This window comes from Pinus tabuliformis, chromosome 1_1 (genome assembly GCF_031772625.1).
Source record: "Pinus tabuliformis cultivar Carrire ecotype Pingquan chromosome 1_1, CPIR1, whole genome shotgun sequence".
Taxonomy (NCBI): Eukaryota; Viridiplantae; Streptophyta; class Pinopsida; order Pinales; family Pinaceae; genus Pinus; species Pinus tabuliformis.
Window position 1 is genome coordinate 520,790,538 of NC_142297.1, and position 24,882 is coordinate 520,815,419.

Below are 24,882 nucleotides of genomic sequence, written 5' to 3' on the forward strand. Positions count from 1 at the left end.
CAAGACATTGATGGAAAGGGAAAGAAGCATGCTTATTGGTGCTAGGTTAGGACAGGAATTCTAGGCAGAGGCGGTGGAGACATCACGTTACCTGGTCAACAGATCACCTTCATCAGCATTGGAAGATAAGAATCCACAAGAGGTATGGACTGGTAAGAAACCCTCTCTTTCACATCTGAGGGTATTGGATGTGATGCATATGTACATGTTCCAAAGGAGAAAAGAACCAAGTTGGATAGTAAATCTGAAAAGTGCATCTTTATTGGGTATCAAGATGGTTTAAAGGGTTATAAGCTTTGGAACCTAGTAACAAAGAAGGCTGTGTACAACCGAGATGTGGTGTTCAGAGAGGTGAAAGATGTTATTAAACATGAAGTCCAACCAAAGGAACCTGAAAAGATAAAGTTTGAACTTAAGGAGGAATAATCAGACTCTACAGCAGAGGAGGAATCAAAAGATGAAGAGCTACAAACTCTGGGTGTGAGAAGATCAGTTCGAGAAAGAAGGCAACCATAAAGGTATAGTCCATCTGATTTCTGTTCAAATTTTTCTTTATCTGTTACTGATGATGATCTCAGAACTATGAAGGAAGCAATAGATTCAAAGGATGAAAAACTCTAGAAAGAGGCCATGGTTGATGAAATGGCATCTTTGCACAAAAATGAGGCTTGGGATCTAGTGGAGTTGCCAGCTGGAAGGAAACCCATTGGTAGCAAATGGGTGTTCAAGAAGAAGACAAATGCAGAAGGAAAGGTGGAGAAATACGGAGCTCGGTTGGTAGCAAAAGGTTATTCCCAAGTGCAGGAATTGAATTTGGTGATGTTTTTTCTCCTGTTGCTAAGGTAGCTTCTATTAGATTACTTTTATTTGTTACTGCTGCTTTTGATTTTGAGGTAGAATAGATGGATGTGAAGACAACATTTCTTCATGGGGATTTGGAAGAGGAGATCTACATGAAGGAACCTGAAGGTTTTGCGGTGAAGGGTAAGAAAGAACTGGTATGCAAGTTAAAGAAGTCTTTGTATGGGTTAAAATAGTCACCAAGGATGTGGTATTAGAAATTTGATACATTTATATAGGGACTTTGCTTCACCAGATGAAAAGCAGATCACTATGTGTATTTTAAATTAATTGGTGACCATGTTGTTTATCTCGTCTTGTATGTGGATGATATGTTGCTGGTTGGAAATGGAAAAGAAATTATCCAGGATTTGAAGACCCAATTGTCCTCCAAATTTGAGATGAAATATCTTGGTGCTGCACACTATATTTTGGGCATGGAAATTAAAATAGATCAGGAAAAGAGGGAGCTTTGGTTAAAGTAGAGGAAGTATGTCGAGACAATACTACAGAGGTTTAATATGGAGGATAGTAAATCGGTGAAGGTTCCTATTCCTGTAGGTGTAAAGTTATCTGTCGAACAATGTCCCAAGACACAAGAAGAAGAAGAGGGCATGTCTCGTGTTCCATATGCAAGTTCAGTCGGTAGCTTGATGTATGCAATGGTCTGTACTAGACCAAACATTGCACTTGCAATGGGAGTATTGAACATGTTTATGTCAAAACCATGGAAGGAGCACTCGACAACAGTGAAGTGGGATTTCAGGTATTTGTGTGGCACTAGTGATTATGGTTTGTGCTACCAAGGAAGACCAGGATTGGACAGAGTGTTGGATATTCATGGCTTTGTTGATGCAGATTGGGTTGGAGATCTGGATCAGAGAAGATCTACAAGTGGGTATGTGCTTAACCTATTTGGAGGTGCAATTAGTTGGATGAGTAAGAAACATTCTATAGTGGCACTATCAACTACAGAGGCAGAATACATGGCAGCCACTCATGCAAGCAAGGAAGTAGTTTGAATGTAGAGATTGTGTTCACGTATGGGGTTAGTAAAGGGAGCTATAAGATAGACTGTCGCAGCCAAAGTGCAATTTTCTTGGCAAAGAACCCTGCTTACCATTCAAAGACAAAGCACATTGATGTTCAATATAACTTTGTGAGGGATATGATAGAAGAGAAAAAGGTGTCGCTGGTAAAGGTGGACACTTTGAAGAATAGGAAGGCAATATAAATACAATCATCAAGTAAAATATTTCTTAATCTAGAAGGAAATATTTATTAGAAGAGTAGCAATCATTAATGTTAGTTCATTTAGATACACTTAAAGATGGATTCAGTTTTTTCTATTTCATATTGGTCAAGCCTTGCTCAACTAGTTTGGGCTAGTAGGGTTGTTATTTTTTCATATTGATAGTGTTATATAACCTACATTAGAAATTTGTGTCATTAAAAGTAAGATTTGAACTTGATAAGTCTCACCATTAACAACTACATAGTTTAACTTTTTCATATCTTCTCACTCCCCTAACTTGATTCTATAGTTTATTTCCATGACATTTAGAGGAGTCCTATCTTGTGCTTCGTTAGAATTATGTGGCCTTACTTGAGTTTTATTCTTTCATCTTTTTGATTTCACTATACTACTTATTGGATTGATATTAGTGTGTTATGTTGATATATTAGTTACATGTGAAGCTCCAACCCATGGATAATTGAGAATATATCCTTATTTTCCTTCTTTCAAGCTCCAAATGATTTGACTTTTAGTGAGGCCATCTTGGACTTATTTTCGAGTTTCAAAACCCTCCCATGTTAATCAGGTACACGTTTAGGTTGATTATTTCATATTTTGTTAGATGTGAAAATAATTTGCAAAAAATTCAACATTGATCCTTTTCAACAATCACTAGGAGGGATCCAAGTGAGCCAACTTTCAACTTTTGGAGATAGATTTGATTATAATACTCTTAGACTATAGAATCTCTTGTAATTGTTGTCACATGAATTGTTTGGGATTTAAATAGAAAGAGGCATTTATATAAAGTTAATATCTTAGTTTCATTGTTCATGGTAATCTCAAATCTTAAGAATATTTTACTTCTTAATTTCCTTTAAAGTCAATGATGACCCAAGCTATGCTTATCATTACATAATAATAATAATAGTTATAATTATTGACCATTATAATAGTATAATAATAATAATAATAATTATATAATTTTAATATAATTGTTATAAAAATCATTATAGTAGTATAATTTTTGAAAATTATTATGATTAGTGTAATTATAAAAATATAATAGCATTTATTAATTTTGCACTGAAATTATTGATGATAAATATTGTGAGTTTCTCCTTTTATTACAGGACTATATACGTAAAGTAATCACTATTTAGATAAGACAGTGATATCAAAATGCATAGCATTACTGATGTGGACGGTCACATGGAGAAGCTGCATTCAATCCTGACTTTCTACTCCATATTTTGTCCCGGTACCTAAATCCTCCGTGGATTACTATTGAGCTTGGCGCGCAGTATATAATATGGTCTGTAACTTGACACGCATTGATAAAACCCAGATAAAACTGAAACATGCTAGCTCCAACGGGTCTAAGAAATAGATCTCAATAAAACTAGAGTGTTGCTAGAACAAAGGGCTCCACATTGACTAGAAGGAATAAGAATAAGAGGTTTTGAAAACTTTTTTCGCATACAACCATCCAGCCAAGGACTAGGGTTTTTGTAAGGAAATGGTAAAAGCCACTAAATATTTTTGGGTGTTTGAGAAAGTGATAAATGGAGGCCCATGTGATTGATTTGGAGCCATACTTGAAATCCACAGGTAGATTTGGATGTGGGTTTGACTCCAAACATGACCCGATTCATCCTGTGTGTAACCTAAATGGAAAACTCGAGTATAGTTTGGATTTAAAGAGTTTATTGCGATGAAGTGATGGAGTCTTTGAAATAAACAGGGGCATTGGTGGTCAGAGACTCGACGGGTCCAACAAAGGTTAATGTAAAAGTTTATGGGCATTATGGAAATGTATTTTGAGAAACTAGATGACTTCAAGGATTAATAAAAAACATTACATCTTCCTTATCAGGTGTTTTTTTATGACATATGGTTTCCTTGAGAGCTTCATTTTCGTCGTTCGAGCAAATTACATTCAGGCACGTGGAACACATTTCGGGCAATTTTTGTAGAGTTTTGGGTGAGCACCAGTCTCAAGTTGAGTTTTCACTGAGGACTCGTTTCACGAATGGATTCAACACGACTCATGAGTCTTGGGCAGTCTAAAAAATCCATCGTCGTGTTTCTCTGTCCAGCCATTGACGAGAATCTGGGTAGATCCTATCTACATCTCTTGCAAGAAACTCACCAGGGGTTAATTGACAATGCCTATGGAGAAATTTTCCCACTAGGATTTGCTAACGGTGTCATAAAAAATCTTTCTTATGTTGTTGTTGTGGGCATGGGAAATTTTTGTAGAGTTTTGGGCAAGAACGACTCTCAAGTTGAGTTTGGATGTGACTTTGTGTAGACCTGGAAATCGATGCTTTCATATGACAAATTTTATGTGTCGATACTCAAGAATGATTGTTTGAGGAATACCTTTATGAAAACCAATTCAATCTAAGTTTCAGTAATATAATGAAACTCTCTCTCATGAAATTGAGAAAAAATGGCTAATAACATTTCCCACAACCTTCAAAGAAATTTTCACCCAAATATGCAGGGACACGTTTGTAGTTTTCAAAGAATTGGAATGGTTGGAAACTTAAAAAATGTAGGATAGAAGTCTTCAACTCAGGGCTTTGTGATGTTGTGTGATGCATTTCCCCAGATGACAATCTAACTCTAAGGATCTTACCTTTTTAGGTTGAGACACCCACCTAAGGCATGTTTCCAATGGCGAGGATAGAGGTTGCAGGTTCAAATCTGATTGAGTCCTTGCCCTCCTGACTAGAATTAATGACCATGATGACATTCATTGAACAAAAATCTCCTTGTGTGGGTGAACAAACCCCACCCCCACCCACTTTCTTGGTAAATGTACACATGATGTAACAGGCTTTGAACCCTAATGGGTGTTATAGTTGTGCCTTACTTTCAATGGCTCAACTCACCTCGTGTGGCCAAAATTATACTTTCTTATTAAAATAGTAGGTTGCCTACATTTTGAAGAGTTATGCCTATTTATTTTTCCATTCCCATTGTTTTAGAACACTTATGTCAATGTAACTTTCTTCTTAAATTTAACCACCTGCTACATTCTATAGAAAAGATTTAGAAACTCAAATTCTTCTTGTATTTCATTGTCCATATATTTCAATTCATTATTTCGTTCTACATTCCCCGCTCCCCTATCGACGTTCCTTTGCACCTCTTGGTGCAATTGCTAGTTTACTCCGTTTTTTATTTATATGGGAAATTGCTTGGGTGCCTCCCTTATGTTTTCCAAGTCAAAGTCAAACCACCATTCTGCATTATAAGCAAATTTCAGCTCTAGAATCCACCATTGCGAGGAAAATTAAGCAGCAATAGGGGACCATGGAACCAGACAATCCACTGTAAGTATAAGTTTTTAAGTCTTATTTCTGCATGATATGGTTGTTTTCTAAGTTTGAAAAATCATCTTCTTTTTGTAGGATATGGTTGTTTTCTTCACATTTGAAATAATTGTGTGTTGAACTTGAAATAACTATATCAATTTTGAATGGATTAGTAGGTTAAGGAATGAATTTTAGTAGGCTAGATAGTTGTTTACAGGATGAAAGTTGAAATTTTGTAGTGAGGTTAATGTGGGTTTGGGAGAAATTTTGGATTTTTGCAGTCGTTAAAACAAAAATTTTCTTTGAGGTTTGATGGAATTATGATGGAACAAGAAAGAAACAAGAACAATATTTTGGTCGAGGTTTTCTTTATTGCTGGTGTGAATTTTGATTGGTTTTATTCGAGCCACTGGTGCGAATTTTGATGGGTTTTATTTGAGCTGCTGGTGTGAATTTTGATGGGTTTCATTCAAGCTATAGGTGTGAATTTTGGTGGGTTTACTCAAGTTTTCTTTATTTTTGATGTGAATGCCACTTTGGATTGAGAAATCTAAGGAGAATATTATTAATGTTAGAATATATCCAAATGGTAAGACTAATATATTGGTAATTCCAGTGTGTTTGCCTTTGTATGTATGTTGTTTACTAATTAACAAAAGGTTGATATTTAATTTACAATTTTGAATGGGTTGTGGTAGTAATCTCATCTGTAATTAGTAGTAGGGGTTTGATTCAGCCTAGTAACGACAGATCCAATAATCTGGTGTTTGACCTACAACTTTTGGCAAGCTAAATGGTTTTAGGGAGGTGGGCATAGTTTTCCTATTTAGAAGCTTGTGCGTATCTATATTTTTCTACATTTGTTTTTCGTTAATGATATCTTTTAATATTCATTTCAAGTAATGAAGGTATGGTTGTATTTTTTTTTATCTGGTCATCTCCTTCATGTCTTTTGATCTACAAAAATTATGCATACGTGACATATTTAATCCACATAAATTTGAATTGTGAAGGAACTAGAGCTCACTTCACCATTGTCATCATCTCCTAATGAGAAAAACTTTGAGATTTAATCATAGTAAATGCAAATAATTCTAAATTGAGATTACCCATTCTTGTTTGCCCATATGGTGCTAATTAGCAGAAACATTGTTGCAAGCTCAATGTTGGTTAGGAGATGGCAACTTTCATTCTTTCATGCGGAGTATTGTCGAAGGCTTGGGAAGAGTCATGTCTGGCAAGCAAATCAAAGATTTTTACTCTGAATGAGTATGAAGGATTTGCATATGTTTCCTTCCCTTCATTTCATAATATTGAAGACTTCATTGTCAAAGGTAGACAATATGGAGATGGCAATATACAAACTGACAACAAGGTCTTCTCTGATTTCCTCAAGGGTAATGATGATCAACAGACCCTTGTACATCAGGGAACTCTTAAGTTTTTCTTGCATATTTTGGAGATTTTTTTTTTTAAAACAAAGGTAAATTGATTTATCTACTGTAGCTATTAGGACAAAGTGACCTTAGTTTCATGAAAGGAGGGTTTGCTACTTCATTTATCAGAGATGATTTTTTTGAAATTTCATATGAAAGTAACATTCTATTCATGTATTATTCTATGATTGATCAATTGTAGATGTATATGAACTCAAAAAAAAGGAATATCAAGCCCATTATATTTTTGGGTCATTTCCTTAGGAGGGGAAATTGCAACCTTGGGCACACTATGGGTACTTGAAAAGAGTTTAAGACAAATTTCTCCCTTTTGTATCACATTTGGTTTCGCTTTAGTGGGAGATGAAAGTCTTGTTAAAGCTATTGGCTGAGAGAAATATGCTGGCAACTTTTGTCATGTGGTTTCCAAGCATGATATTGTTCCTCAGATGCTCCTTGCACCATTTGAATTAATTGCTAGAGCTTTGTCTACTATATCTCCTTACTAGCAAGGAAAACTGAAATATTCTTCTATTCAAGAAGCTTGTAGGAAACTTTTCAATATTGTCCTTGATTTTCTAACGGAATCAGATGCGAAAATCCCATAAAGGCCTTTTGGAACTTACATGTTTTTCTCAAGCAATTGTGCAACTTGTATTGAAAACTCTAAAACAATTTTGAAAATGCTTAGTTGGACAATGCAAAGACAAAAATCTTCTTCTGGTGAGATTGTACATGATTGTTTTTCAGAGCATATAGGGTATGGTTCTATTTTGAAAAATGTCATAGAAAAGTCCTTTAGTGGTAAAATATTTGCAAATCTTGAATTGACTTCATTTTATGAGATGGGAATCTCATTGCAGCTAGAAGCTATTGGTGTTGGGGTCTAGGTAATACTCAATTTCTTTCCAAAAAAAATTACATTTAATGTTTCTTGATTTGCTGTTATTTTCTATACTAGTAAAGGCCTTTAAAGACTTATGGTTTTATGGATTCTAATATAAGGTTTTTAATCGTAGATCTATTAAGAACTAAGAGATAAAAAAGCATTGATGAATGTTAACCTTAAATCTATTAAGAACCAAAAGAAAAACAAAACTTTTAAGTGCTTGAAGCTTAATACATCTTTGGTTCATATTAATAATGGGTTTTTTTAGTTAGAAACGCAAAGGCATACAAAGATTTCCTCCACCTAGGATATAAAACACCTAGCTTCTCTACATACATCAAAATTGCAATTTTGTGAATCTTCTTTATTTTCATGTTCTCCACCTACGATGTAAAGCATCTAGCTTCTCTATATGCAACAAGATTGAAAATCTATGAATCTTGTTTTTATTTTTAAGTCCAGGACTTTTGGAGCTTTAACATAATAGAAAAAACAATATATGGCCTTAATATTTGATAAGAATACGAGGCTATCCTCTCAGCTTGCCTAGAAGTCATGTTAGCTTCTTATTGCGTAAGATTTGATGTCAAGTTTTAATGGAGTAGGGTCTTTATCTATAGTTCTGTAGTCCTAATAAGCTTCTGAATAATGAAGTTGTATTGGAGAAAAAATAGGGTTATCGAAAAGACAATCAACCCCGAATATTGAATACAATATCGTGTGAGACTTACAGGCTTCCCAGGGAGAAGAAATGGTGACTCTCGCAGCATTGCCTAAACAAGCTTCCGCTTTTGGCAAGCCCCAATCATCACAGATCGGCCTTTGGATCCACTGCCAAATTCTACCATGGTACTATTATTCAGCGAGATTAAAAATATTAAATAAATTTTCTATCATAAAAAACATATCTTATTGCTTTCACTCTGTAATACAAATGTATGTGCCCTGCCTACATCTCAACTTTGCTGAAAGTCTCCTGATGAACATGCCACTTCAATAGCTACAAGAGTTATTTTATGAAACAAGTAATTAAACTATTTACCTTTCCCTACTCACCCCATCATTCTCGTGCTCTAAAGTAACTTTGAAGATGTCCCCACACTCATTTTCAATCAAAAGAAAAACATTTCCTTTTTTTATGGTTTGCAGTAGATAATATCAAGACGCCACTCTCAAATGATAATTGATAAATCCTGGCAACGAAAACAATGGTTCGCCCTTGCAACTGTTGTTGTTGCCTTGCAACTCAGATGCTGACTGTGCCTCAACTTAGTTTTTGATCCCAATCTGGATGAACTGTCGCATTGCTCTATGGTTTCTATTAATGAACACTGGATACTTCACAAGCCCTTAATGTTAAGGTGAAACCCTCTACAATATAACAGAGGAATAGTAAAGGCTCCAAAGAGAAGTTCAGGATTTTTCTAATGTTCATTTAATTAGCTATAAGGTGCTTGAGCAACCACTCACTCTTTGGGGTAAATGGACAAAAATGAAGCGTGCAATTCAATTTAATGCAAGAGGTATGGCAGACGGGTTCCACTGACCAGTCGGAAGGAGAAGGGTACATCGACCGAAGGAGAAGGGTACAACCACTAGTTACACCATGTGAGGGAGATGGTTCTAGAGAGGAGAAAAAACGTGAAACAAAGGGAAATGTTTGCAAACTGTTATGGCAGAGGATGCCATGTCAGTAGAGAGTTGTAGAAACAGGCAGGGGCTGTAGAAACTGGCAGTAGGGAAAACTAGGATGAAAGCAAGCTGCACAGATGGAAAATTTTCATTGGTCAGAGGACAAACATATGGAAAAATTTAATTGGTTGGAAGGGCGAAATTCAAGCTCTCCCATTAGCTGGGTGAATAGTGTTTTCCCACCCAAAGCCAGCAAAGGAAATGCTTATCCGCGTAATTATAAGAATGAAAGCTTCCAATTATTGTATGGCTGTGTGCATAGGACTCACGCAAATTGCTTCATGGGTTACATTTAGCTCTATATCTATGTCATTGATTGCTTCGTTGAAACACACCATATAAAATTAATGTAGGAGCACTAATTGAAATCTGTTTCATTTAAGCAACAGATTTAGCGTGATCTGGGTATCAAGGCAGTAATGAAAGAATCAGTGTTAAATGCAAGAGTCGGAGGAGTGTGAGTGGATGACGCAGAAGAATGAGTCACCATAGAAGAATATGTGTTTACGGAGGCATGTGACAACCCAGATTCAGATCTAGTGGACTTGGTGTTTTGGGAATCACGAAAACTCAACGAACCTATTGCATCCAACTGTATTAAAAAATGACAAAACTTGCAACATCAATGAAATTTGCTGGATCTGGATCGTACTTGGCATGGATAATGATTTTTACTAGAGGTGTATTGTGCATGCATAAAATCAACATTGTAAATAATTTACTGGACAAGTGTTAAAGTGAAGTTTTTTTTTTTCTTTTTGTTTTTTAAATAATTTTTTTTTGACAAACGAATTTCAAATGCCATAAAATTAGTCATATCAATGTCTTTAACCAATCATAAAATAGGAATATAATTTTTTTATAAAAAATTAAAATTAATTGTAACAAACATTTGGTTTAACATTTAAATATTTCACAAGTATTTATGCAAAAAAAATAATTGAAACTCAGAGACAAATTTGACAAATTGATTACAATATAATCCACCTTCGGCAGGTATAGAAAGGACTCATATAACTTTTACATGAAAATCCTTCGTTAATTGTTCCTTTCAAAAAGGACAAAATATGCTCATTTTTTAATAAGAGGGTTTATTAAAAAAGAGAAGAGGGTGTTGCTAAAAACTATTGGCAACGTTGAAATATTGTAAAGAGTTGCCATTGTAAATAATTTGTAGACTATTTATTTGTAGAATTTAAGCAGTAGAGAAGGCACCACAAAGATTTTTTTATTGCAGGTAACAACTATGTCTGTAGGTCGATTTGTTTGTTGAGTTGCATTCTGTTAGCACTCAACAATGGGAAAAGGTAAGAGGCTAAGAAGGCTAAAGCGACAACACGAAATGTTCGAGATCTCTTTGAGAGATTTGGAAGTGACAAGGCAAAAGAGTTCCTTCACATTAAAATGCATAAAATAATGCGTTGATGACAACATTCTTTCCCTCATTGCAGAAACAAAGACAATAAAGGAAGCTTGGGATACCATTGAGAGGAATTTTGGTGTATGGGGAAGTAATCGATTTGAAGATGAAGAGTTTGGTGAATTCCACTATGCTCAGCCACAAGTGGATGATGATAGTGAAGAATTTGCAGAAACAAGAGAGAAGGAGAATGTAGATGTTCGTTGACCCCACTGTGCACATCCACAAGTGGATGAAGATTTTGTGAATCCAGCAACAGAGCTTGCTGATGACAATGAAGTTGCCATTGAAGCACTCAAGTCTATGGTGAATCCAACAATTTAATTTGTTGATGTAAAGTTTGATTAAATTTTGTTGCCAAATGATGAATGGTTGTAGATAATGCAACAAAAACATGACATCGACATGATGATATTTGGTGAGAGAATCCCAGTTGAGTCTACAAAATAAGTGGAAGACAACCTGTTTGAAGCAATCGAGGTTAGTAAAGAAGTGGAAGTGACAAAGGTAGAGAAGGAAGTGCAACAGGAGAAATCTATCATTGCATAGCAGAAGGAACAAAACCAATGTGGTTTTGTAGATGTTTTTACACTTACCGTTGACTTCCAATGTGAAGGTAAATAAGATGATTTTGTAGAAGAGTTAAATTTCCTTGAAGCATGGCTTGCAACACCATGTCTTGAAAAAGTCTGCATAGAAGTTGCAGAATGAATGTGGAAGGCAACATAGATAATGAAAACATTAATGATATTTTCATGAAGTGGAGTCGTGAAGAAATATTTTTTTATTATAAAATTATGTTGCAGTAGAATATTAATGATGAAAAATACTCAACGGAAGGTTTCCTTGTTGGAAACAATGTTAATACTGAGAGGGTGGGGGTGAATCAGTGTCAAGGTTAATTTAAACTTTTATGCCAATTTATCTTTACTCATTCAAACTTGGCATCAATTATATGATATCAACCATTAACAAACCATAACAACAACCATGTCAACCAATACAAGCATACACATCATGAGCAAAAAACAAATGAGACACATAGGTTTAACGAGTTAACCCTTCCAAGAAAAACCCACCAAAGATTGTTGTTTTTATTGATGTAAAAATGAGAGCGCCTACTCTATTACATCAATCTACTTGTGAGCCACCACTCATAGGAAGCAACAACTCCCTTTGATTGGTTACTAGCACCCACTAGCAGGAAGACCAACTCCCCCTTTTGCAGACACCTGATCAGCCTACCAGAAGCATCATTTGAAGCACTAACTTTGTAGGTTTGTTGCAAGAACCAACTTGCAAGAGGAACCAACCCCCAAGCCTTCTTAGACACCCACTAGAGATGGAAGCACAAAATTTCTATATGCAGGCTCCAACCCAAACTCAAAAATGAACTAATGTTCTTTGTAGATGGTAGCTACTCTACATATCATCTTAGTTCTCCTCAGTATCCTTTTGGAACACGCAACACTCTGTCCTCTGCACACAGTTTAACGACCCATTGTTTCACTCAAAAAATTCACTAATACACAACCCACACAACACTCTACTTTTTTTGTCTGTTTTCTCTCAATAACATACATTCAGTACTCGACCCCGCCTATTCCATAGGCTCTCTCAATCTCTCTCAATATCACAGGCTCGCTCAGCCTCTCATAGAACAACACAGGCTCTCTCAAGGTATTTTTCCTCTACAGAGGCACTCTTAGCCTCTCTCTTTAACACCAGTAGACTTGGCCTCTCCTTAGCAGTGCACACACCCCCACATATTTCTCCACACAACTCACTGAAAATAATACAATTTTCCCCTACATTGCTCAACTATAATCCCAGGTTTTGTTTCACTGAAACATAGTGATTGATGTTTTCTCTATCAGCCATCACTCTACCATTCATAGTATCAAAGTGTACGTGTACATGGCTTCTCCATCATACGGTTGAATGTCATTGCTTGAATTCTGTTGTTGTGATCAATGTTGTCTCTGTCACCCATCACTATACCATTCACATTGCCCAAGTGTACGCCTGCACTTGGCACTCCTTCCTGTTGTTGTGTCTAATACATAGGCATTGTAGCTTCATTAATCACTGAGAATGGGATTCGTTCTCTCACCAACTGTGGTTGTTGTTCAATTAATGAAAGGAATTCCCACCTGAGTGTTCCCATGCTGAGACATAAATTTTCAATCAATCCTGAACACTCCAACGAGGCTCTTGTACTTTCTTTGAACAAATATCCTGTACCTGAGGCTCTGATCTTCATTAAATTTATCGTAGCTTGGAATCAATATCAGGGATGGCTTGTCTCAGCTCATGACAAAATCCTTTAAATCATTTTGCGCAATTGTTGTCCTTGCTGCCTTGACTCAATGATCTCTTCAATTGCCATTGCTCCTGCGACACCAACATTACTATGCACGTTCACTTAGATGCTGACACATTCATCATTCATACTCCTATATGTTGCAATTTTGGAGGCCCACATTTCGTAACTTTATTAAGGAAGGATGTTACGAAATCACGAGATTCCAATATTGGCCTTTAGCCACCTTTTCTTAGCATCTTATTTTTTTCACCATAGGACCAGGTGTTGTGACCGGCGACATAGCACTTAGGTTCTAATCCCTTTAGGATCTGGCTGAGGGCCTATCTCCTTGTGTTCTTTCTCTACGACCTTGGTCTTTTGGGCTCCACAACCAAGTTCCAACAACATTAGAAACTCCCTATATCAAATCTTTCTCAAATTTTAGTTAGAGAGGAGTTACGAAAACTATGACCTCCGAAATATACTTCCCATGTGGTGTATCCATAACAATTAGATGGTAAGCCTTGCTCTACACCCTTGGTTCTTTTTCCTCCATGACCAAATGGAAACAACATCATAGCTCCCTATATCAAAATTTCTTCAAATTTCAAATATAGAGGAGTTATAAAATCTTCGACCTTCGATATGCTTCCAGGATGACACCATGTTCTTGTCATCAACCCCACGTAGCGTCTCCTTGGGGGTGACACGTGTCACTAGGATTTGCCCCATTAGGCCATCCAATAAAGTTGAATCTGACTAGTTCTCCTCTTGGTGCTCTTCTCTCTCTGTAAATTAATTCCAAAGAAAAACTGATAAAAATATTTGAACTGATCCTTAGAAGCCTTCTTATCATTTAGGCCTCTATTTTCCTCATTTTCCTTCAATTTCCTTTAATTTTCGTCTCATGCAAACATGACCTTTCATCTCCCTTTTCTCCTATTTTCCTTTATTTTCATAAATAAATGCTAATAAATACCTCTTTTCCTTTCCAAAGCCTTTGTCAATGCCTTTTCTAATTTCCTTTAGCCATAATAAACAACAAGTGATGGCCACTAGGATGTTTTGCCAAACATTTATCTTAGAATAGGTGTCCCATGACCTTGGTCTTATTTTGAATTTATTAACTTTATTACATGAGATTTTAACTCGAGGTTCTTATATCTCCACACCTGAAGCGTTTAACGTTATGGAAACATAACATTAGATTTGAATAAAAGCCTAAATTATCCTCCATTAGTGACTACTAGGATGAGAAAATTACAAAGGAAATCTTTGAATTATTGAAAGAGTATGAAGATGTTTTTCTGGCATCAGTTTCAGAGCTCAAATAGATCAAAGGAGATTCAAGAGAAATGAAAATTTTGTTGAAAATTGATATGAGGCCTATCAAGCATCGACCCTATTGATTGAATCCACGAGTTGAAGAAAAGTTCAAGAGGGAGATAGATAAAAGGTTAACTATAGGTCTTATATTTCCAGTTGATGAAGTCAAGTGGATTAGTCCTATTTTTATTCAAGAAAAAAATGATTCATATCACATTAGAACCTATGTAGATTATCAGAGCCTTAATAATTTTTGTGTCCATGATCCATTCCCTACTCCATTATTACACCTTTAGAGAAGTTTTAAAATAAATCCAAGCACTTCACATGGACTGAGGAGTGTGATGCCACATTTTATTTTCTCAAATAAAAGCTTGCAGGTGCATCGATCTTGGTTTATCTAGACCCAAACAAACAATTTCATGCACATATAGATGCATATGGTATTTCCTTAGGTGTTTTTTCGGAGCAACCATGTGAGGGAAATATAGATCATTCTATCTATTTTCTATCAAAAATATCTCTACTACTGAGAAGAATTATACAAAAAATGAATGAGAAGCTCTAGCTATGGTGTACTCTCTTAAAAAATTTTGACATTACTTGTTGGCCGGTCCATTTAAATTATTTACTTCTCATTCCACATTAAAATATGTTGTTAATAAGCATGTGCTTGAAGGAAATATTTTTAGATGTTTATTATTATTTCAAGAGTTCTCTTTAGAAGTTGTTGTCAAATCAGGTCAAGCTAATGTGGGTCCTAATAATCTATCTTGCTTAGAGTCTGGAGAAGCATGAGGATCACTTGATGATCAATTAATTGATGCCAATCTATTTTGAATTGAGGATGTACCAAACTACTTGGAGGATATTTCACTAATTTTAATGACTGGAAAATTTACTCACAATTACACTACCCTTGAAAAGAAGCATCTATTAGTTTGTGCTATAGACTATCAACTAATTGTGGTTCAACTATATAATATGGGGATGGATCATATTCTGTGTCAATGTGATTTTGATCATGAGAGATATTTTATCTTATGGGAGTATCATTCTGGCATTGCAGGTGGCCATGTTAGGGGAAAATCAACCACAAGGAAGGTGTTACAAGCTATACTTTGGTGGCCAATCCTTTTTAAATATGTGAAGGTATATGCAAGGAAATGTGATGTTTGTCAACGCGTTAAGAGACCCTTCCATCATGATGAACTTTCATTGCACCCAATGAGAGCTCTTAATGCCCTTGAGAGGTGGGCTATTGATTTTGTAGGGACTATTATCCATAGTGACATTCTCATTCCCGCTATATAATCACCACAACTGATTATTTAACGTGCTGGGTTGAATCAACTCCTGTCAAAGATTTTACTGCTGAGGTTTCCACCAGGTTTATATTTGAGAATATCATCACTATATTTGGATGTCCATGAAGCCTCACAAGTGATCAGGGATCACATTTTATTAATGAAATTGTTGCTACACTACTGTAGGAATTTATGATCAAGCATCATAAAAGCACCCCCTATCATCCACAAGAAAATGGAACTATTAAAGAATTTAACATGATTATGGAGAAGGACTTACTAAGTTTTGATCTGCAAATAGATATGAATGGGATGAAAGTGTTCCAACCATAGAGAGGGATTATTGTACTACTGTGAAGCAATTTCATAAGTATACCCCTTTCTAACTTGTATATGGTCGAGAAGCAGTAGTGCCGATAGAATTTATTGTTCCAAATATTTTCATCACTCAAGTGAGAAAAATGTCAAATGATGAGTCTATTTGAAATCATCTACAAGAGTCATGGGAACTGGATGAACAATGGTTTATTGTGTATTTTCACCAGACTATTCAGAAGGAATGAAAAAAGGCTTGCCATGATAAATATCAAATGCAAGTCTTTCATGGTAGGAGATTAAGTGTTGTTGTATGATAATAAGTATCTCAAACATCTTGGTAAATTACAGATGCACTAGTTGGGACCATTCCTTTATTGCAAAGATAAGAGAACATGGAGCCATCAAGCTTGCTCAACTTCATGGAATACTTTTCCCTGGATGGGTCAAATGCACACCCTTGAAGCTGTACCATGGTCACATTTTCATGCTTTTTTCTCTCAATAATGTGGCATAAGTTAGGTTTAGGCTTAATTAAATTTCATCAATCAGTTAGTTAGTTTAGTTGCATCTATCATTTGTATTAGTTCTTAGTTGCGACCCACAAAAAATCATTGTGGTTAGGGAGGGGGGAGTCTAAATTGTCATTTATAACATTATTTAAGTCATTAATGTGGGTATTTTCAATTACCTAATCAATATCCCTGTAACAATTATTTATTTTATTTTATTTTTACATTGGCATATTGATTTACCATTTTCAATTAATTTTTATGTCATTTCATCCCCTTTTTCATCATTTGAGTCGTGTCATAGAGTTTTGTGTTTTGGTAATTGTGATATCCAAATAAAGTTTAATTTGGAAAGTTGCTACATTTAATGCTCAATGATAAAGTCATTTTGCATTGAGTTGATGGTTTTCATTACAAATACCAATATCAAAGTGTCAATAATCATTTTTTATTTTGTGCCTCAGAGTTTCCAACCTGGTTTCTGTATCTAACTCCTTTGTGTCTCAAGTATGTCACTGTCCCCCTATCCAATTTGTTTATAGTCTTCAATTTATTTCTATGGGTCATGCTACTAAACCCACAATCCTTGCAGATTTTTCAGATCCCCACATCAATCCCAAGAAATATGTTGTAGGAAAATATGAGAAAACTACTTTGGTTGACAATGATTTGTTTGTTCATGTTCTATTCCCCACCCTCAAGTCATAACTATATATGGACTCTATCATTTCTCTAGGTGGTGGTGATAATCTAAGGTTGAAAATTGAGTTTCGTCCCTTGCAACAGTGTTCTTTGATAAAATTGCAATATTTTCCTATCTTTGGCACCACAAGAGAGGCCATGCACTATACCAAAATTATCACTATCAGAATCCAAGGTGGTTCGCTATGGCTTGATAAAGAATATCCTGTCCATGTCAAAAACATTTATAAGCTTACAAGGTTGTCACCGTATGGTGTAGATTTTTCCTTTGTATTCTAGAGTGATGTTATGGCATATAAATCCCTCTTGTTGAAAAGGGAATTCTCCCTAGATCCTAGAGGAAACTAGAAACAAACAGACAATTGAATAACTCTTTCCCTAAGATTATTGCATTGAAATTGCAAGTACAATAGTAGGAGAATATATCTCTTACCTATTTGAAAAATGCTTGATGAAGATCCCCACTCTATCTTGATGAAGCTTCCAAATGCTCAAAAAGGACCTACAATCACAAACACAAAAGAGATCAAAGATTTATGCAATCATAGTTGTTGCATTTAATTATGCAAGGAGTTATAGCTCCGCGATCGCATGCCCGATTGAGATCACCAGACAACAAAATATAATCCCTAATACAATGTAATAATGATCCCCAATCTAGATGGTCATGCATGCAGGTTCCATGCAATTTATGATGCTATAAAGTATGAGAAATTACTCCTTGGGAATGACAAACTCCCAATTGGGTCAAGTTGATATCCTTGGGAATGAAAAACTCTAGAAACCTTTTTTCAGAATTATGATTTTTTTCTCAATTATCTCAATTATGAAAAAATTATTATCTCATAATTATAATATTCTAAAAAATAATTATGAGAAATTCCTCTTTTATGTAATTTAACCCATTTATCGTGGGATAAATCTCACCTAAGTAAAAGAAAATGTGAAAAGGGATGCATTTTAGCCAAACAACTGAGATAAGTTGATATTGGGTTTCTCTCACTATAATGGAGTAGAAAATAGGGTGAAGACAATAGCAATTCAAACAAGCTTAATCTAATGATCAAGGATATTAAAAATTGGAATTGTCTTAATCAATACTAAAGAAGCATAAATCATTCATTACTTTTGATGAGCCTCAGTATTGCAACAAGAATGCTGCAACTCCCAAGGCTACCATCTTTAATTATCAACCCAGGGTTCGTACAAAATTAAGAGATATCGACACTATATGTGCAACATACAATATGTCCTTCCTTTACTGCCATGATGTAATGGATTGCATGTAATGAAATCAAATCCTAAACTAATTGCAAAAAATGAAATGCTCGAAATGGAAACCTTAACCTATTGCAAGAAAGAAAAAACAAGGAAACAAACATATTCTAATTGCATAAAGTAAATATCATGAACTAAATGTCAAACATTATGTTAACACCCAGGTTGTTCCCTTTGACTCCAGAGGGAATACGGTCGGCGTAACCACTAACCAAGCTTTGGATTACAGGTCCTAGCCTACTTGTAATCAGAGAGGGCTCTCTCTTTTAGTTTTAACTTTGTTTTTGAAGATTCTAGGCTAGTTATGAGGTGAGAGTTTTGTTTGAATTTTGGTTGTAGGCTATTGTTCAAAGAAGGGCATGCAAGCATCAAAGAGTTTAGTCCATTGGGCATGTGGAGTCCAGAAATGAATAGGGTTTGATGTGTGTGATAAAGAAAGGTTCACTGCAAGGCTAGGTTGGTATTCATGATACAGACTTTGATTTTAGACAATAAACAGTATAAACTACACCAGGAAAGGCAGTTAAGAGTTCTTTCAAAGTGTAACAGAGAATAGAAGAACAAATCCTACTCAGCAGCAAAAGAGAATTACTGAATAAAGATTTATCATATGATTAGAGCCAATAGGAGCATTTAAGAATTCCATAGTTGCAGCTAATCCTGAAGAAAACATATTTAGTAGTAAGGATTGAGTTTAGGGTGTCTTTTAATGGACAAATCCTGAAACTAGTCTTTTACCTTCCTACTAAGATTAATCACCATACATCACAGACAAATCATACAAGAAATGAAACACAAATACAGTAAGAGAACACTTATTGTATCACGACATAACACGAGAATCCTGCAGCAGTCAATAGTTTCATCACAGCACTTCCAAGCCAAACATATCTTCTGGAAACCAACAGCTCCTTTGTATTATATCTTTCAGAGGATATACAGCCGAGTTCTCTTGAAAAAATTAGTAACAACAACCCCCAATAAGCTAAGCGGGGGTGCATATATACAAAAATATCATAAAAATATCTCAGTTCTGAGTTATTACACAATAACTGCTCTTACCAACTTTCAAAGATATTTCTTACAAAATTAAAAGCTACTTTAATGAATATACAACAGCTATTTGTTGTTTGTCAGAAGTTCTTGACTTTTGAGGGTAACTGGGTCTGCCTGGTGCTTTGTATTAATTCTGAGTAATACGCCTTTATTGCTTTGTTGTGCTGTAGCTATCCCGGCCCTGTCATCTGCATCTGTCAGTGTTGCTTTAGTGGCCGAATTTTGCTTGCTGAGTTGGCTCTGTCCACTCCTCTCCAGTCATAATGAATATATCAATTTTCTGAACATGATGATTTATAATTGATGCACAAAAACTTGGTGAAAAGTCTGTCTCTTCACAGCAATGTCTGTATCATGCTTGTCCACCATTCTTGAGTAGGCAACTGATGTCTCGAAATTGTGCCTAAGGTTTCATCTGCATCAATATATTTATAGTAATTTGGAGGCACTTCAAACAGATGTCTAATCTCATTCATGATAAAAAAAAAAAATTCTATTCTGTCATAGAGGCTCTGCCCAGATGCAGGCCCTGTTTCCTCCGAAACACTTGATGTTGCAGTGATCTGATTGGTAGCAAAAGTATTTACCCTCTTGGCATAGTTTTCATGAGAAAGTAACCTTCCTGCACTATTCAGTAAGCTGGGAAGGCCTCTGTTATGCAATGCTGTAAACTTCTCCACAAATTTATTCACCTCTGTTTGCATTTCCTGGCATCTTCTATCCAATGTTTGCACCAGGTTTCTCAAAGTGAGCACCCTTTTTACTAATAATATGGTATCAGTTCTATTAGAGATACCCATTGCTGCCAGCTGGGGGCCTGTGCGGTTGTTAAGGACATTGATCATCCTGTTGGCTATCTCAGGCATATTGCCTAGAGATGCCCTTGCCTTTTGACTTTCCTTGTGGGCCCTGCCAATGAGATCTATGTGCTCATGGATGGTCTCAATATACTGCCATTGATCTGTTATAGACTGACCAATATTGGCCCACAGGACCTTCTTGATTTCAGCTACAACTTTGTCAAGAGATAGCTCTTTCTCCAGTTCTTTTATTCTCCTCTCAAGAGCCTTTACCTCTCTTGCCTTTTCAGCTACACTCTGCTTTGATTTATCATATTTTTCATTAAGTGTAGTCAGTTTTTCCTTGGCCTCTTTTAGTTCTGCCATATGGGCCTCCAGAACTTGAAGTTCTTTCATCATATTCTGCATATCAAGGCTGGGTGCCTCTCCTGATGTTGTTGCTGGTTCTGTTGTTGTATTTGGTGCTGATGTTGAAGGGCCTGTCCCAGCTGTTTGTCCTGTGGGAGGACTTATAATTTGAGGAGGCTCCTCAAGGTCAATTACTGGCTGAGGGGGCTGAGATATCTGCTCACCTTCTTTCTGTTTCAGGGCTGCCTGTAATGCACCCTCTGTTGCTACCAATCGCCCTTCTGTTTCTACTAATTGCTTATGTAATGTCAGCAGCATGGCTGCTACATCTTGATCTTTTCTCTGCTGAGCAACATCTTCTGTTTGAGGGTGAAGGGTTGCTGGAAGTTTAACCATCTTCCTCAAAGCTGCTATATCTTCCTCTTTTTTCTTGAGCAGTGCCTGCACAGCTTTGGGATCACTTGGGTCATGCCCAAGCTCTATAATGATATCTTCCAAAGACCTAATCCTGTTGTCTTTGGCTTGAGAAGAAGCTTTCTCCAATTCTAATTGGGCAGTAGTATTATGGAGAGAGTTCTGCAGTTTGTGGGCCAGAAATGTCTTATCTGCCAGAGTGGAATAGACCATCTCACCCGTTTGCTTATGCAGCTCTATTTGGTCCATTGGGTGGATGTCTTTTGCAAATACCTCCAGGTTGGTCCTGATGTAATCTGCAGCTGACTGTGGCTGCAGCAGGGTAGGCATGAAATGGCTCATAGTCATCTTTCCTTCTGTAATGTCATATGCTGACATGAGCCTCTGCTGGTTTGTGGGAGCCATCTTGAGCAAATGATTGTAAAGCTGGAGTCTGACTGGCTCATTCCTTTTCTTAATATCAATAAATTGCTGCTTGATGCTAGATTCTGCCCTTCTTTGCTGGCTTGAGGAGCTGACTTCTCCTCCAAGTGGTCTTTCCTGTTCCTGTTGGAAGGAACTGGCTGATTCTTCCATGCTAGGGGGGCCCATACCTATGGATGGCCCTGTTATCACAAAACCAGTACTAGGGGCTGCAACCAAGCAAAGCTTCATGTAACTGTTTCAGACCATACTTTAGATTAGGAATTAGCCTTCCTAATCAGAGAGGGCTCTCTCACAACTCTTGATAAAATCCTTCAAACACTAGATGGCTAACTCTTTATTCACTTATGAAAGCATAATTGGTTGGAAACACATCAAACTGGCTCTCATTGGGCTATGGAGTCTATAATATCAAGTAAACAAGGAAAACACAGTGACCTCATAGAAATCAAGGCTCTTAGCATTACATGTCAAACATATTTCACCAAAACATAGCTTGCTGTATACACAGGAAGTCAGAGCATATATTTATGAATTCTGAGTGATTGCATACAACAAAACCATAAAATAACATAAAGTACCACACATCATCACTACATTTGATCATGACAATCCTTCGAGAATCTTGAGAAGAGAATAACTCTGTTTTACTATTACTGTCAGAAAAGGTCTTACAATGGCCCAAAACAACACTGTTTTTCTATTAAGTATCCAACCCTTTTTACATCTAACCTTGGCCCATATATAGGCAAGAAAACTAAAACACCTTGAGCTTCCTCCTCCAGCATGAGGGGAGCCTCGAAGGTGGCTATTAACTATTCCTACATGCTACTAACTAATGCATTAATTACAAACATGCTGAACTATAATTACACACAATCCTAATCAAACTAAAATACTAATTTCATTCTCCTCGTATACTTGATACTTTCTTGAATGCTTTGGCAGCTGTCCTCCTTCAATTAATCTGATATGGCTGAGTTACGGATGCAATGCATGCTGACTTGGGAGGCTTGAAAGCGCTGATGGCTCATTTAATGACCAGAAAGTGTGCTCCTATTATAATGGTCTATGTCTCCCAACCTTCTCCGAAAGTGTAGCAACATGTTCCCAAATCATTTAACAACCCCAGGCATGAAGTACTACCATGTTTTTGAATGTACTGTAGGTGGCATAGACAGATGTCTCTCTTTCACAACTCCTGCTCACAGTATTACACTAGCTGCTCTGCGCTTTAAATCATCACCTACAGCAGTTTCGTAGCGCGCTACGAAACTGCTGTGTGATTTAAAAACACAGTCCCCCTCACTGGTTTTCTGCTAACACTGTGCTACATTTATTAATGATCTTCCTCATTCCAACAAATGAACAACAATTTGCAAATAATCCTGTTTAGCTGCCAGGCTTCAATGTCAATAGCTTTTCCTAAAAACAAACTCAAACAGCATGCTCGGATTCCTCTGCTTTCTGGAGATACTTTTAGGCCTGCCGAAAGGTTCTTGTAAAACTTATGAAATTCCAAGGTATCACCTCCAACCTTGCGGACTTCAACCATAAAAAGAGAAGAAGCTACTTCAAATACCTCTGTAGCTACATTCAAATGACCCTTTCTTCCAGTCTTTGAACCTTGCATCTTCATCTTGTAATTTCTCTTTTGCACATTGAATCCAAGAGGCTTTGCAGCTTCCTTAATTTTCGATACTATCTCGTTTGCAGGGCGTTTAGATGCAAACCTCGTTTCTCGCTTAACCATACCCATGTCCATTTCAAAGAGATTGCCAAGATTGAGACCCTGGAACATGGAGATAAGTTCAAATGCATTCATCACCTCTGGTTTTGTTTCCCTTTTTTTTCTGTAACAAGATGTTCTTCTGAACCATTGAAAACAGCATCAACATCATCCAGATTTACATCTTCTTCTTCATTAAACTTGGGTGGCTTATAACCTTTCTTGAACCATTCATTGTCTAAAATCTCAGGTATTGTAATTCGTGTCTTAGGGTTTGGGTCCAAAATCCTTGTAATTAATTTCTTTGCTTCAGAAGAAAACCATGAAGGGCACGTAAAATCTGATTTATATATCTTTTTATACAATGTCATAAGGTTTGGATCATCAAAAGGCAAGTAACCTGCTATTAAAACAAATAGGATGACACCACATGACCACAAGTCTGCAGTTGCCCCATCATAACCTTTATCATTGATGACCTCAGGAGCAACATAATTGGGTGTTCCACAAGTAGTGTGAAGCAAACCGTCATCCCTGACTTGTTGAGACAGTGCACTTAGGCCAAAATCTGATACTTTAAGATTTCCATATGTATCCAGAAGCAAATTTTCTGGCTTCAAGTCCCTATAGTAGACACCCTTACTATGGCAGTAATCAACAGCATTAATAAGCTGCTGGAAGTATCTCCTTGCTTCATCTTCCTTCAACCTTACATGGTTAACTATTTTGTCAAAGAGCTCGCCTCCAGATATAAACTCAAGTATAATGTAAATTCTTGTCTTACTGGCCATGACCTCATACAGCTGGACAACATTTGGATGCTTAATCAACTTCATGGTTGATATTTCCCGTTTTATCTGATAGTTAACCCGTTGAATAGTATTGTCTTCATCCCAATAATAAGAATTAGATTTCTGTATTCCCCATCTTTATATTTTGAGTCATCATCTGCTTGCCCATCCATCATCCTTCAGGTATAAGAAATTCAGCTTGCAGACACTCTGTTCAAACAACCACATGACAATCAACTTTCATACACAACAACACATTAATTCATCAGGCACTCTCGACCTCCCTCATTCACTGGTACCATGATATGCTCCATTCAATGCATATAACAACCACAGGTTCAACTGACATTTAGGGAATCGACCACCTATTATGTAGAGCGGTTTACATTACAGGCTACCCAAATTGCTATACTTCTGACTTTTGTATTACATATTTAGCATATTGATTTAACCTTTTTGCTACAGGTGCACAAAGAAATCAATAGTCCAATCTGTAAATCCTCCATGCTATTATGTCCTCGAGCGCGGGTTCCAGCAACTGCTTCACTTGAAACAAGGTTGTCATTCCTATAAAATAGTTTCTCTGGCGTGCTTCCAATAAAAGCCGATAATTTGGGAAGCTGAAAACAGAATTGATACGCATTTTGATCATTTTCCTGGAAACATAATTTCCAGATGTCTCATTATAACAACAGTGACTATTGATCACCCCTGCCACCTGTTCGCGTAGAAAAAG

General features: G+C 36.4%; 1 pseudogene; it reads right to left on the reverse strand.

The window, feature by feature from the left end:
• Positions 1-24,234, reverse strand: part of LOC149214083 (CBL-interacting protein kinase 23 pseudogene) — a 90,737-nt pseudogene extending 66,503 nt beyond the window's left edge.
• Between the last annotated feature and the right edge of the window lie 648 nt (positions 24,235-24,882).